Raw genomic sequence first — 11,300 nt, 5'->3', positions numbered from 1 at the left:
CTCTCTCTCTCTCTCTCTCTTTCTCAACTTGGTTTTGTTTTGTTTTGTTGTTTTCTTCTTTTCTTTTCTTTTCTTTTTTCTATATTCGTATCGAACAGAATTAAAAGAATATCCTTTAATTCATGGATTGATTATTTCGAATATTACGTATTAACGATCACAAAAAAAATGCGACGACTACGTTTTTCATCTTTTTTTATTTTCTGACTGCAATGATTTCTCTGCTCTCCCATTCGCTTTTATCGTCGGACACTAAAAAAATTCCAAGAGATCGTTTTTTGCGACCGTTCGTCTCTCGTGGCGAGTTCGTATCTCATATTTTAGAGATGAACGACGAATCGCTTTCTTTTATACATATATGTATAAAAAGCGAGAGACGTATATACGTACTTATAAATCTTTTCTTTTTTTTCTTTTTTTCGATCCTCATCACGAGATAGAATTTTTATTCTTATTAAAGCGAAAAAAAATCTCGGGGATGTGTATTCTACTTCTTCATATTGATTGGTTAAATCGGTAAATGATTTGTATTCTCGCGCAAAAAATATCGAAAATTTGTAAATAAGCAGAAACCTGTCAAAATTTAATTGGCTTTCCTCTTTGGTTATCATAATAAATATGTAACAAATGGTATCACATAAAAGACGACTATTTATATTTATATATAATGTATGATAAATTGCGGTTTGCTTGGATCATGAACATTTTAGAAACATATATATATATATATATATATATATATATATATATATACATCCGTGTGCGCGCGCGCGTGTGTGTACGTATGCACGCGCGTGTGTAACGTAGAGATTCGAGAATGTCCGCCATTCCTGGCATTGCGCATTTCACGCATGCGCATTCGCCGCCATGTCTGATCACTCGACGAAACACGAACGAGATGAACCATGTACTACTTCCACCCTGTCATCGCTAACCACACACACGCCATACGTACGCACGTACGCCATATGATTTTCTCCTCTTTGAGAGCTATATTCGAATCGAAAATTTCTAAATTATTAATCAATCTGCATCCAAAATAATCCATGTTTATGTTCGTGATGTCTCACGTGAAATTACGTTATTAGATGTTATATATATCATCAGTTTCCGGTTATGCGTGTACATGCGTTAGCATCTCCATTTTCGTTCTCATAATATATTCAACCATGGACATGGGATGTGTATGGTCGTGATACAGGTCATCCAAGGGTCGGTAATGCGTATAAAAAATGTATTGAAAAAAAAGGGGAAAGAAAAAAAAAAGAAAAAAAGAAAGAAAATATACTCGACGAAGGATCTTCGTAGAAATTATAAAATATACGTCTAAATAGAAATGTTCAGAAATAAATTCATTTCCTTTTCTTTTTTCTTTTCTTCTTTTCGCTCTCTATATATATATATATAAATTGAAACGATGACAATCGTACGAATTGTTATATATGATATAAAATATGATATTTCTACGTGAAATCTAAATGCTACGGTTGAAATCAAGGAAAATATAAAGTAAAACGGAATGGCAAATATCATTCGTAGACGAGTTTTTAAGAATTTAACTTTGGGGAAGGAAAGAGAGAGAAAGAGAAAGATAAAGAGAAAGGAGTACGATGATGTGTTTTTCCCATTGCTGTACTTACATAAAGAAACGTTAAAACGATTTCGAAAAAGAGAGAAAGAGAGAGAGAGAGAGAGAGAGAGATCTCTAGCGACTCGTTTTCATATCTTTCTACGATTGCCTGGAGTTAGAAACGTAGGAGAAACGGTCGACACGATTATCTAAAAATCTATTTTTCTTTAAAGAAACAAGAAAAAAAAAATGTAATGAGAAAATTCGTCCATCTTTTTTTTCCTGGCAAATATTTTCATTTTCTTTTCCTTTCAGTCGAGAGTTTACGTCAACCGATTATAATAATAATAATAATAATAATAATAATAATAATAATAATAATAACAATAATAATAATTATTATAATGATCCTAAAAGATAGAACAAAAGTAAAAAAAAAAGAAAAAAAAGAAAACAATAAAAAGCGAAAAGAATGAAAATTAAAGAAAAAATCGAGAAAATCATGAAATAAAGTATATCGAAAACACTTCATCGATTACTATAATGTTGTATAAGTCTATGTTCTCGGCTGGTATGTCCGTTGAATCTACGGTTGAAGAAGGAAACCCCAGTGAGAATCGATAAGAACTAGGTTAATACACGATCCGGTAAAGCAGCGTGGACTTCTTCGTTCGGACCACCACGTTTAGATATTATATTTAGAATGTGTTTACGAGTAGTACTCGACAGATATCGAAATGAAGATTGCTCGATATTAAGCATCGAAAGAAATTCGTGTTTTTCTTCGTCGATCTATCTAAATGATCTAATAATTTTTCTTTTTCTTCTTTTTTCGAGAAAAAGAGAACGAAAAAGAAGAAAAATGAAAAAAAGAAAAAAAGAAAGCAAAAAAAAAGAAAATAAATGAATTATTGCAAAAAGAATGCATTCTATGCCCGACAAATTTGAAATTTTTGAACGAGATATATGGTTTCATTGCAGAGAAAAAAAAAGAGAGAGAGAGAGAGAGAGAAAAAAAAAGGAAATTCAATAAAAAAAAATGTTATAAATTTCTATTCCCTCAATCTCATCGAAAAATAGTAATCATCGACGATTGATTAGACTCTAATAAAATCAGTATATCTTGAAATCTTTTATTTTACGAACTGCATAGGAGAGATATAGTTTCTCTACGTTATTTAGAAGCTCGTAGTCATTCTATTCCCACCTCTCTTTCTATTCTCTCTTTCTCTCTCCCTCTCTTTCTCTATGATCAATAGTCAGATCCATTATTCGGACGTTACAATGCAACGGACATTATTGAAGGTGATATCGACAAGAGGTGGCTTTAGTTGGACAGACGGAAGGTTATCGTTTATCATCAAAGGCGATAACACGTTTGCTTCCGATGCTTCCTTGTATAGAGGAGGCTCGTTAATTCCCCTCTACCTCTTCCTCCTCTTCTACAACCACCCCCTGTGGAGATATATACATACATATATAAATATATATATATATATATATATATATTTACATCACGTACGTTACGTACGTATGTGATTTTTTTTATATATATTTTTTATAGGGTTTCGATTAGATCGTTGAAAGAAGAGTGATATTGCATACAAGATGAAATAAGATAATAAAAGATATCCGCCGATAACGATTGACAGAGGCAAGAACAACCATAGAAATTAATGGCGAAAGAAAATATAGCCTGGTGAGAAAAAAAAAAAAAAAGAAAGAAAGAAAGTAAAACAAAACGGAGAAACGAAAACCAAGGAAAAAAAAAAGCGGAACAATAAAAGGAAAAAAAGGAAAAAGAAAAGAAGCCAGACAAAAAATATTCTTTAACATGGAGTAAACATGCCTTGCGTTTTAGCTTTCGTACGATGCGTTTCATCGATCGATTGATCGATCGATAAAACCTTTTGTTTTTTTTCCTTTGGTTTATTCGTTCGACATGTACAGTACATATGTACTTGCATATATAAACATTTTTTCACTTCGTTGCATCGTAAAACCTATATGAGTATATAAAAACATTTACACTCTGTTTCTCTCTCTCTCTCTTTCTTTCTCTGCATCTCGTTATGTTGTACGATGAGACGAGACATAAAATCAGGATGACGAAAAACGATCGGCTTTTAAGAGTCAGTCTTTTTCTTCGAAGATGGTAAGATCGTAAGGGCCAAGATGGAATAATATTACGATGGGCAACGATAATAACGGCACGACGCTTGTGCCGCCATTGCGACGGGAAGAAGGGCTCTTTATAACGAGAACTGAAAGCTTCCATGTACTTTGATACTCGACACCACCCTAGGCTTCAAAGTACCTTCGACTTTCTCTTTATGTCTCTCTCTCTCTCTCTATACACACACTCTTTCTCTGTCTCTTCTTCCTTCCTTTTCTCTAAGATTTTTTCTTTCTTCTTCCCACTGCACTTGTTATCATTGTTTTATTTCTCTCTCTCTCTCTCTCTCTCTCTCTCTATATATATATATATATATATATATATAATATATATTTCTATCTTTCTTTCTTCCTTCCTTTCTTTGTTTCCTTTTCTCTCTTTTTCTCTAGACGAACGTATCAGTCGATCGTCTTTCGCAAAACAATCTTTTACGAATCACGAAGAGGAATCAAGTTGATGCATTCATCGTCTCTTCTTCTTCCTTTTCTCTCTTCTGACCCCTCTGTACCTTTCCCTTTCTCCTTTCTCTCCTTCTTCTTTTTTTCTTTTTTTTTTTTAGGACGGCTCCTTGCTTTCCCTCTCAAGTTTATAAATAATTGATTGATCGTATTTATACGCACGCACTTTGCATAAGCTAAAAGAAAATATAACAAGATTGTGAGATCTCCAACGGAAATCGTAGATGTGCGTGTGTTGTATATGCATATACGAATGTGTCTGTATATATATATATACGTATAATGAGTCACAATGAATTTTACATTAACCAAAGAAATAAATTCGTCGGATAACATTCCTTTTTCTTTTTCTTTCTCCTTTCCCTTATCATTTCTCTTTCTCTCTTTCTTTCTTTCCTTTTTACATCACTTCACTTCACTTCACTTTTTGAACTTGGTACAAAACATATTCGATTATCTCGATCGGAAAATGAATCGATAATACCATATTCTTTTCCCAATACGATTCCTTAAAGAAGAAAGAAAAAAAAAAAAAAGACGAGAAATATAAAGAAAAATCAGAAAAAAAAAAGGAAATAAGAACGAACAATCTTTTTATTAGATATTTACGAACGTTGTTATCTCATCGATGTTTTATCGTACGATAAATTCGTGAGCATAGGAGTGTCATCGTTTCGTGGTTGCATCGTCAAGGGTCGTAAGATGGATTCTGCGTGTAGCTTACCTCTCTCTTTCTCTCTCTCGCTCTCTCTCTCTCTCTCTCTCTCTCTCTCTCTCTCTTTTTCTCTCTTTCTCTCTCTATCTATCTATCTATCTATCTATCTATCTTTCTATCTATCTTTCTCTCTCTTTCTCATGTTTCTCACGAGGTTCTTCGCGCAAGGACCGAGGCTCCTCTCCAGGCGCGATAGAAATCGGCGTGAAATGGCACCGCGCCACAGTCAATCGCGGTCTCAGTCGACGCGCGGCATCCGTGTGAAACGCATCGCGTGCCTACTCTCTCGTTTCGTTTTTCTTCTCGCCTTCCGATAATCGAAAACGGAAGAGAGAGGAAAAAGAAAAAAAAAAAAAGAATAAAATAAAATAAAAAGAAAGAAAAAGAAAAAAAAAAAAAACAAATATTCCAAACTACTCTTTCCGATAATTTCCACATATGCGACGATAACGATCCGATAATATATATATATATATATGTGCATATATGTGTATATATATATACATATATTTATATAAAGGTAAATGTTTTTTTCCTTCTTTCGTTTTTAAAAAAAATGAACGAAAAATAGAATTACTAAATAAAAGAACAAAGGGGAGAGATAATCGACAGATTTGATTTTATTGATACACAAGAAAGAAGATAACAAAAAAAAAAAAAAAAGAAAGAAAAAAAAAAGAAAAAAAAAATAAGAAAGGAAAAGAAATTTTTCCTATTTCGATTTCGACGATCGTAACTTCTCTCGTACGGATCATCGCGTGAGCGGATGTGGATTCGCCGATGTGACAAGAGAATACAGTCATAATGATAGACCGGATCTGACGAAGAGATTGAGAAAGAGAAAGAGAGAGAGAAAGAAAGAAATTTATTCGTTCGTGACAATTGAATGAACGTGTGTGCGATAGTGACTCAATCATAAATTATCGATCTTATTGCCAAGAGATTATCAAATATACATATTTATATATATATATATATATATATATATATATATGTTAATCGATTTATTTGACATTATTTATCGTATTTTTTAAAAGCGTCGAATCGTGTTCGTGAAAATTTTATTTGGAGGAACGATCGATCATATTAAAAGGGATATAAAGAAGAATAAGAAGAAAAACAAAAAAGGAGAAAAAGAAGAAGAAAGAAACGAATAAGAATCGATAAGAGTTATCAAGATCGATTTCAAAATTGAAATAGAATCACAAAATGAAGTGGTCGTAGTGGAGTTCTCGTAGTCGAGTCCTTTGATCATTGTCGCACCGTTTCCCTTTGATCTTTGGTGACCCTTGAAACGACGAATATCCTAGGCTAATATCCTCGAGATAAACCTATCGATGGATTAATCGATCGATAGATCCATCGATCCTTATCCTTGATGATCGAGAGAGGATAAAAAAACTGCAAGATATTCGTCGTAAAATTTTCTTATTTTTTTTTGTTCTTATGTTTTATATATATATATATATATATATATATATATATATATATACATCTTTGTGGTCAATGATGCTTAAGAGAAAAAACTCGTGGTAAAACTTAAAAAGTGTGATAATCTCGATTATTTATTGTCCCAACGTAGAAACCTTAATCTTCGTGTTACTCTCCTGCTATTGCTGTTGCTGGTGTTACTGATATGGCTACCAATAATCGTTGTCCTGTTCGAGCGATGAGAATTTAAAGGAAAAGAAGAAAAAAAAAAACGAAAAAGAAAAAGATAGAACGAGACGAAACCACACGGAAAATAAATAAATAGATAAATAAATAAGTAAATAAATAAAAATAAAAAGAGGGGAAGAAAAAAAAAGGAAAAAGAAGAAAAGAAGAAAGGAAGGAAGGATGTAAGACCGTTTTACATCTCCGAGAATGAAAATCGTGTCAAGATCATCGAATACGGACCCGTTGTTGTTAGGTAAGGACGTTTGCGAGTTTTATCGTCAATTAGTAGGTACAGGCAGCTCGCTAATCGGGTGACACGAGACACACATTTTGCTTTAACAATATGTCTTTCTATTTAGTCTTTCTAACACGGTAACCCTTCTCCATATGCTAAGGTAAAAATATTTCTAATGCGAATGATGTGCAACCTCGTGCTCGAAATATCGATCATAGATACCGACAATAATTCTCGTTATCGTACGATTTTTCGATACGTGTAAAAAGAACGATATATATGTACATAAAGGAAGAAAAAAAAAAAAAAGTAAAAAATTTACAAGTTACACAACGCAATACGAATGAACAAATTTGAATGAGAGATTGTGCCAATTCGCTGCGATTAGATACATATACCAATATGCGTATGTATATGTATATATATATATATATATATATATATATTCTTTTATAACGCAAAAGATCAAAGTTGAAAAAATATAATATACAGGTCTGGTAGATCGTATTTTTTTTTCTTATGTATATGTGTACGCGTATGAATGTGTTTACGCGCGTGTATACTTTTTCATTTTTTCTCTATTCTTTTTTTAAACTCAACGCATACATCGAAAAAGAGAAGAAATGAATGAAACGAACGATTCGCGGTCGGTCGGTCAGAAAGAGAGAGAGAGAGAGAAATAGAGAGAGTGGAAGATAGATAGAGATAAAAGATAGAGATACAAAGAGAGAAAGAGAGAGTAACTCTTTTAAAAAATATCTTCAACCAGCTTGTACAACCGTCATAGATATTCTCCGCACATATAACGATCGATACGTATAATCGTAGGTCGTACTATATCGTATACCAGTTTCTTACATCGTTCCTGATAAAATGCCTTTTGCCCTACGTCGGACAATCGACGTCGAATAAAAATATCTGTTCTTGCTCTTCGATCACCAACCCAGAATAATCGACTAACGTTTCTTCCGAATTGACAGATCTTAGATATTTCTTAAGCGATTATTAAAAGATTAGAAAATCGAAAGATTAGAAAAAGTACATGACGTTAATAAAAACCTCAATGTTTTATTGACACGTCGTAAATGTCTACAGAGACGAATAGAGATTCTTTTTTTTTTCTTTTTTAACTAGATAAATAAAATAAAAAAAAAACAAACAAATTAAAAAATTAGAAATCACTAGAGAGAGAGAGAGAGAGAGAGAAAGAGATAGTCTGTTTTCTCATTATTTCAATGTTTAAGACGAAACTCGAAGCTTCTCTTCTGGGCATTTAACCCATGTTAATACGTTACACGCGTGGAAACTCTGTGAATATAGTATTAGTTAGTTAAGTTTCATGACGTCCTGTTTCGAGGCTTTCCATTTGGCTCTCTCTCTCTCTCTCTCTCTCTCTCTCTCTCTCTCTCTCTGTCTTTCTCTACCTCTGTATGTGTTTCACTCATACACTTTCTACGTTAAACTGTATCTACTACATCTACATAACTGACAGAATTTGCTGATTAATTCGAAACTACGATAACGATACGCAATAAGAAAATGAAGGGTAAAGGTGGGTCGGTCTATCGATAACGCGTATAGAATAGTTAACGTTTCTAATGAAAAGGTGTTATGTTATTGTTCTTAATATTCGATGCGCTCGATATAGAGAAACCAGTTGTAATTATGTTTGAGTATATATAGACCTAAGAAACCCTATCCTATATGTGTATATACATGATACATATGTACGTGTATATGCATACATATATATATATGCATGTATGTATATATATGTTTATATATATATATATATATATACATGTAGGCAAAGCAAGCTATCTCATGATAGTAATAATCTTCTACATGTAAAACTATTCATTGTCGTTCTAGCTAGCAAACTGATAACGTGGACACGAGTCAGTGTCAAACGACGATAATTGTCCGGTATAATATATTATAATATTATTCACTCGTCATACAACGACAATGTTTTCATCCTTATTTGTATTATAAAAGAAAGAAGAAAAAAAGGAACAAATAGTAGACAAGAAAAAAAAAGAAAGAAAGAAACGGAAACAGATTACCTTCGAAAAAAAAATCCTGAACGCGACTATTAATCGTTAATTAATAAAACGATTATTATTGTCGAGTTGATCTATCAATCGTAATTTCTATTTCTTGTACGTAAAAAAAAAAAAAAAAAAAAAAAAAATAATAATGATAAAAAATAGGAATAAAAAACGAAAAAGTTCACTAGAAAATAAAAATCGTTTCAGACGCGAACGATTTTAATTATTACATTACACAAACACCCACACACTTACATACAAATACACGTGTTCACATTTAATTATATCACTTAATAATTGTATCAATAAGTTGAGCATCACTGACATGAGTGAGTGCATTAGTCAGTAGTATAGTCAGGTTTTGATCGGACTAAACGATACACAATCCGACGGCCATGAGGGTACCTGCACTCATTATCATTCCTTCCGGGAGAACTTCAATATAATGTTGAGTATCTTACGTTAATTGCTCCTTTGGGAAAGAAGAGAGATATCGTTCAGGTAGAAAGAAAGAAAGAAAAGGGAGAGAAAACAAAAGCGAAGAAAAGGGGAAAAAAGAGAAAGAAAGGAAACGAAAAACAAATCCTGAAAGGTTAGATTAAAATTAAAAGCGTGAGATTAAAATTCGATTATAATCTTTCTCGGTATTTTCACGTATCGATGTTGAAATAATTTATTAGCGTAACAACACCATCAATATACGCGTAAGTGATAGGTGTATATAAAGAAAAGTTATTTGCAAACTATTCAAATATTTTTCAAATCGTTCGATCGGTTTTTTTTTTTTTTTTTTTTTTTTTTTTTAATATAGACAATATGCTAATATAAAATTCTTTATCCATCTGTACAGATACATATATAATATATATATATATATCTTTCTATTCGAATTATATGAATATAATATAATTAATAAAATACATTATTAAATATATACTATAATTTAATTTAACATAATATAATTAATATAATATAATTTTATTAATATATATATATATATTAATACATTATTATATTACATATACTATATATGAAATTAATATATGTATATATATATATATGTGTGTGTATTAAAAAAGAAAAAAAAAACAGGATAAATCCCAAGAAAATGCGATCATATCGAACAAGTTTATTTTTATCAAACGCGGTCCATTGTGTGTTTTCTTTAGCGAAGATACACGAGTGGGGTAGTATCTTCGTTGAGAAGACGAGTGAAAGAGTATTTGTATATGCGTGTCTGCGTGTTAGAGAGAGGAGAGAGGAGAGAGGAGAGAGAGAGAGAGAGAGAGAGAGAGAGAGATCTAACCGGACTATGTCTCTTGTGGCGCGTCAGCCTGCGTAATAAAATAGGCGCCAGGGTTCCGGATCGAAAACAAACGTAAATCGAGGGTGGAAGAACGTAAGTGACACGACTATATTATGACGGAGGGACACCAACTTGCTTTTCCGCGCGCACGAGTAAACAAAAGGGTAAACACATACACGTACACACATACATACATACATATTCTTTCTCTCTCTCTCACTCTTTTACTCTCTCATTCTTTTTGCCTACGTAATAACATTGCATCGTCATGGTTTTACATGAACGATCGAACAAAAAATATATTTAGAGAAAATATATATATATATATAATGTTTTTTTTTTTTTTTTTATAGAAATATATTCTGAACGAGAAACAAAATTTGTATTGGACGTTAACATTCTATCGGATTGAAATTATATATTCGACGAAGAAATATATTTTTATTTTATTATTTTTTTTTTTTTTTTTTTAGAAAAATATATTCAACGAGAAATAAAGATTGTACACGAGCTTAACATCGTGTAGGATTGTAATCATATATTTGATATACGGGAAATATATTCAGGGAAAATAGATTTTCGTTTTTAGAAATATATTTTTAACGAGAAGAAATTTGTGTACGAAGAAATTACTATAACGTTGGATTAAAATTACGTATTTTATATAATATGTGTTCTACAAATATCTCTTTCTTTGTAAATATCTTTTTCTTTTTGCTTACGTAATAATATTAGATCGTGGTTTTTGCACGTTATCTATATCGATCCAACGTAGAGAAATATTCCTATATTTTTCATCCATATTTCAACGAGACAAATTTTCTACGATATTAACGAAATTACATTGAATTAGAATTATATATATATATATATATATATATATATATATATATTCGATTTAATTTATACTTCCATAATATAATTTCTCATTTATTTTATTTCAATGCATTCAAAATTGTCGGCAAACGAAATATATATATATATTTTTTTTCTTTTTAAACAAATTCCGTACATAAATACATATATATAATGAGAAAACTGCAGTAATTAAAGAGACACGATGTGTGTGGTCAGCTCGTTAAATAATACTTCTTTACTTTTAAATTCTGTTATAAAGAAAAAAGAGAGAG

The 11,300-nt window shown here is 31.6% G+C and overlaps 1 protein-coding gene and 1 long non-coding RNA gene across 2 annotated transcripts in view; both read left to right on the top strand.

Annotated features, from left to right (window-relative positions):
• Positions 1-5,052: 5,052 nt before the first annotated feature.
• LOC122629468 lies at positions 5,053-6,607 on the top strand. Its single transcript, XR_006327269.1, has 2 exons — positions 5,053-5,439; positions 6,502-6,607. It is a non-coding gene; the product is annotated as an uncharacterized LOC122629468 (long non-coding RNA).
• A 107-nt stretch (positions 6,608-6,714) lies between these two features.
• Positions 6,715-11,300, top strand: part of LOC122629454 (adenylate cyclase type 6) — a 69,950-nt gene continuing 65,364 nt past the window's right edge. The window contains exon 1 of the mRNA XM_043812868.1: positions 6,715-6,831. The gene's annotated coding sequence lies outside the window, so the exon portion shown is untranslated. The remainder of the gene's footprint in view (positions 6,832-11,300) is intronic.

Source organism: Vespula pensylvanica, chromosome 5 (assembly GCF_014466175.1).
Source record: "Vespula pensylvanica isolate Volc-1 chromosome 5, ASM1446617v1, whole genome shotgun sequence".
Classification (NCBI taxonomy): Eukaryota; Metazoa; Arthropoda; class Insecta; order Hymenoptera; family Vespidae; genus Vespula; species Vespula pensylvanica.
This window is presented reverse-complemented; position numbering and strand designations above follow the sequence as displayed.